Source organism: Amaranthus tricolor, chromosome 10 (genome assembly GCF_026212465.1).
Source record: "Amaranthus tricolor cultivar Red isolate AtriRed21 chromosome 10, ASM2621246v1, whole genome shotgun sequence".
Taxonomy (NCBI): domain Eukaryota; kingdom Viridiplantae; phylum Streptophyta; class Magnoliopsida; order Caryophyllales; family Amaranthaceae; genus Amaranthus; species Amaranthus tricolor.
The window spans coordinates 22,943,107-22,948,070 of record NC_080056.1 but is presented as its reverse complement, the minus strand read 5'-3'; the positions used below and the strand labels follow the sequence as shown (position 1 = coordinate 22,948,070).

Sequence of the window (4,964 nt, the reverse complement as noted above, 5' to 3'; positions counted from 1 at the left end):
TCAAAGTAATTAATTTACTTTGACCTAGTGTTCAATATTGATTTAAGTTGATTGCTGGTAGAGCCTACATAACTATATCAAGAATCTTTAGAAAATTTTAAAACTGATTTGATGAATTGAATAGCAAAGTCATCATTTAACACATATAAATACTACTACCTAAGAACAGCAAGAAATTAACATGACAAATTTTGGTTATAGCCTCAATCACATCTATGTTCAGAGTGTTCACACAAACTCTACTGTTTCTTTATGTGGTATATATTCCACACTTTACCAGACGCACAAATGTTCATTCAAATAGTTGATAAAAATCACGTTAATTTTTATTCAAAAAGATAAACAATCACTTCCTAGTTCCTATCATATTCAATCTCAAATCAAACACATTATCAAAAAAATCCATATAAAAAACTAAGATAGAGATTTCAATCTGAAATTTTCTTTCCATTTTTGTAGATTTCCGTGTACCGTGTTTGGTTTACCAGAAAAAAAATGATGAAATTCACCAATTATTCAATCTGGGGAATAATAAAATTGTAAGAAGATAATTGGGTAAAAATTGTATTAGAAAAAATCTTTAAATGATGTCATTATCATCATTTAAGACTCAAAATGAAGAAAAATAGGGGAAAATCTGGGTAAAACTGAAGAAAATGGTGGAGGGTTTTTTGGGTGATGATGATTGCGATATATGAAAGACATTGGGGGAAATTATAGAGTGAAAGTCAATGGATTAAAGCAGGTACAAATGAAATCTGCGTAAGGAAGACTTTAAACAAGAATTTGATGAATACATCATTATCTATCTATGAAATTCTAAATGTCATCCTCAAACTTTTAAGATTCATATACAAACTTGCAAAACAATGACATTCATCATAACATTTATAAAAAAAAAATAAAAAATAAATAATAAAAAAACCCAATCATAAAGTACCTACAAATAAATTTTAAAAAAACCAGAAAAGTTAAATTTCACAATCAAAAGATTTCAGCAATAGATTCATATTAGTAACAATACCAACCATATAGTACAAACAATTAAAAAAATAGAAATACTCAAACGATAATCATGAAAAACCTGAATGCTTCTCCAAAAAAAATCAAAGTTGACGGCAGCCACGAAAAAAACTTCGAAAATACCACAAAAATAGTACAAATTAAATTAACCTGATGAAGTTTGAGTAGAGGTGTTCATTCGGTTGATCGGGTCGGTTTCGGACGGGTGTTATTCGATTCGGTTGCATTTCGGATCGGTTATTTTTCGACTGTGTGTTACAGCGGGTCACACTCGGGTCGAGTCGGTTAGTCACGGTTCGGTTAGAGATCGGTTATTCAAGCTATCGGGTTAGCATTAGTTCGGTGTCTGTTGAAGTTCGTGTCGAGTGTCAATCGGTCTCGGGTTGTCATCGATTACTAATTGGTTCGGTTTTTTGGGTACAGATCGGGTTCGAGCTTTATTTTTCGAGTAGTTATCGGTTACGGATAACTATTGATCGGGTCAATATCGAAATAAGTTAATAGTCAGGTTTTTAATTGATTTATGCTCATTTACTTACAAAAAATAATTACCGATTGTTTTATCAGATATAGCAGATAGGGGTGTCAAACAGGTCGGGTTGGGTCATTTTCAGGTTCGGATCATATATAAATGGATCAATAAACCCTTAACCTGAACCTGACCCATTTAATTAATGGGTCAAAAATTGAATCCCCGACTTGATCTGTAGCAAATCGGATCAACCTGCTAATGACCCATTTAACCTACTTTTTTTTAGGTCATTAAATTCATATATTTCAGGTCATTTGACCCATTTAACCTTAATTAAAGGCTTCCTCCAAAAATAAACGTATGTCACTTAATGCAGCGAGCACACGGTATTCTTTAGTAAAAGGTGAAAGAATAGTTCGCTTTGTGCTCACAGCGTGGCTGCGTAAGTTGGTATGAGATCTGTGGAAGTTATTTAAAGGATTTTTCTTTTAGTAGTATCTTTCATAGCCGATGTGAGACAACTTCCTTTGTTATTGAAAGTCATCTTCAGCTGATAAATCCCTTAACCGATGTGGGACAACTTCCTTTCTTATTGAAAGTTATCTTTAGCTGACAAATCCCTCAATACATGGTAATTGGTATTATCTTAGTTTTACGAAGTATTTGGCAAATGTTGATCCGTCTAAAATTTAATAAATGGGTTAAACAGGTTTTTTTCGGGTTTAAATATTCAACCTAAACCTAACCTATTTAATAAACAGATCAGGTCGGGTTGACCCATTTAATTAATTGGGTCAAAAATCTAAACCCAAACCCGCTAATTTCGAGTCGGTTTCAGATCAGGTTAGCATGTCGGGTCAGCTTTTGCCAGCTCTAATAGGCAGATCAATTTATTTCAATTAGTTTATATATATATATATATATATATATATATATATATATATATATATATATATATATATATATATATATATATATATATATATATATATATATATATATATATATATATATATATATATATATATATATATATATATATATATATATATATATATATATATATATATATATATATATATATATATATATATATATATATTCTGTATGCAATCTCTTCTGTATAGAACTTGTGTTCTTCCTTTTTCCGTATTATTAGAAAACTGAAATTGGAATTAATTTGCTAAATTTAGGTGAAAATTTGATTCGGATTTATAACAGTTCGATTTACAATCGGTTCGGGTTTGTATTAGTTCGGGTTAAAAACAGTTTGATTAATAATCGATCGGGTTTGTATCAGTTCGGGTTAAAAACAGTTCGATCTTAATCGGTTTTAGTCAGGTTACATTCGGTTACGTGCATAATTCGGGTCGGATTTGACTCGGGTCGGTCACTGTTCAGTTCGGGTAACATCGGTTAAGGTTTATATGTCGGTTATAAAATTCGGTTGCAGTTCGAGTTCGATTTTGCCCTTTTCGGTTATCAAACGGTTCGAGTGAAGTATCGGTTCGGGTAATTGCGGTTCGTTAAACCTAAAAAACTTACATTTTTTCGGGTCGGATAATTTTCGATTTCGAGTCGGATTTTCGGGTCGGGTTTGTTTTGAACAGCTTTAAGTTTGAGGATGAATCAAGTTGAAATAAGGTCGGGTTAAAATCATGTCGAGTTAAATTAGATCGGGTTAATATTGGATCAGGTTGATATCAAGTTGGGTTAAAATCGGATTAGGTTAACATTAGTGCGGGTCAAAACAGGTTATATTGAATCAAGTAATTGTCAGGTCAATTTTAGGCCAGGTTGAGTTTAGGAGAGTCAGATCGGTTCGGTTTGAGTTCTATTCAGGATAAATCGATTTTGGGTTAAGATTGAATTGAATCAATAAGTGCTAATTTAGCTTAGATCGGGTAAAATTTAGGTTTGAGTTGAGTTCAAGTCGTTTACAGATAGATCGAGTTTGGGTTGTTGTAGGCGTCGCTCGAAGTGTGCTTACATTAAGCATGTTGTGAATATGCTTGACAACTATAGGAAGTTGGATTTGACATATAACGATTAAGGATGAAAAAGTAGGGAAACGCCAACTAGATTTTAAGGAACTTGTAAACCGTTCATGGATCATTGACAACTACAAAACGGGACAAATAGGTTACACCCTATTCATTATATTGTGTATTCCATTATGGTCCTGAACCATGATTGGATATTCGGGAATAATGGTATGAAGGGTTTAGGGTTAAGGTTTAGGGTTTAAAGTTTTAGGGTTTAGGGTTTAGAGTTTAGGGTTTTAGGAAATATTTCATGATTTGGAAATATTGGGGCATATTATTTTATCGAAAGATAATTTTTAAAGTCAATGTATTAAGGAAAGTCAAAATACAAGTTTGAGCAGGAAAGGGATCATTAAGGGTAGTAAAGGAATTTTAAGTAGGAGGGATTTTGAGAGGGGATATAAATACCCATCATAAGCCTAAGGTGAAGTGCACCCAAAGGTAAACTCTCTCTTTCTCCTCTTATTTTCTTTTCTCCTTAATTTTCCCTTCCCCTTAATTTTAATTATTTTAATATTTTAATCACCACACACCGCACACCGATCGACCACCACCACCAACCTTCGCCAGCGATAGCAACCACCAGGAGGCGCGACGATAACAGCCTAGGTGGTTGCGTGCGCCGGTGGTTCTTTTAAAAAAAATTATTATTATTCTTTTTGTTTTAATTAAATCTACCCTAAATCTAATTATTGTTTTTGGGTTTTGTGATGATTTTAGGATGTTTAATAATGAGTATTTTATTTATAAATTTGCGGATTTAGTTTTTAATTAAAGAGCCCCAAATTATAAACCCTAGGTTTCTAAATTAATGAGTATTGATGGAGTTGGATTGTGGCTAATTCAAACTATTGAAATTAATGTTTTTAAACATAATTACAACAATTTTTCATGGTTTAATAAAGTTGGAATTTTTATATAAAGGTTATAATTAGGTTTCTTGAAAGGATTTTTAATCACCCATTAATTGGGAATAAAAGTAAGGGTTTTAAATAAAATTTCAGATTATTGTAGAGGGTTTATGAGTGATTTAAAGTGTGTATATATTGCTGAAAAGTTGTGTGAAAGAGGTATTAATACTTCTTTATAATTTTGGTTTGTAGGAGACTTCCAAGTGAGTGATTTTATTTAGTCTTGACGATTTTGAGATCATATTCAAGGTACGTTTGCGTACTTGGTAATGTTTAAGTGTATAGAAGCATGCTAGGATTTGATTAATTAATTCCAAGTAGTATCATGATATGTGTTGGATGGAATTTGTTAATTGGATTGATATTGGTGAATGATTTGTGATCTTTGAAATATCTATGGTGAATTGGGGATTGGAATTAATTATATTGGCATGTCGAATATGAACCACACTTTTATTATTGGCATGTTAGAGAGCATGTTTAATTAAACTAAATGTTTAATTTGGTTTGGAA

General features: G+C 31.9%; 1 non-coding gene across 1 annotated transcript; it reads right to left on the bottom strand.

The window, feature by feature from the left end:
* Positions 1-1,819: 1,819 nt before the first annotated feature.
* Positions 1,820-1,935, bottom strand: LOC130826385 (U5 spliceosomal RNA). The gene has a single exon (XR_009047088.1). It is a non-coding gene; the product is annotated as a U5 spliceosomal RNA (small nuclear RNA).
* Between the last annotated feature and the right edge of the window lie 3,029 nt (positions 1,936-4,964).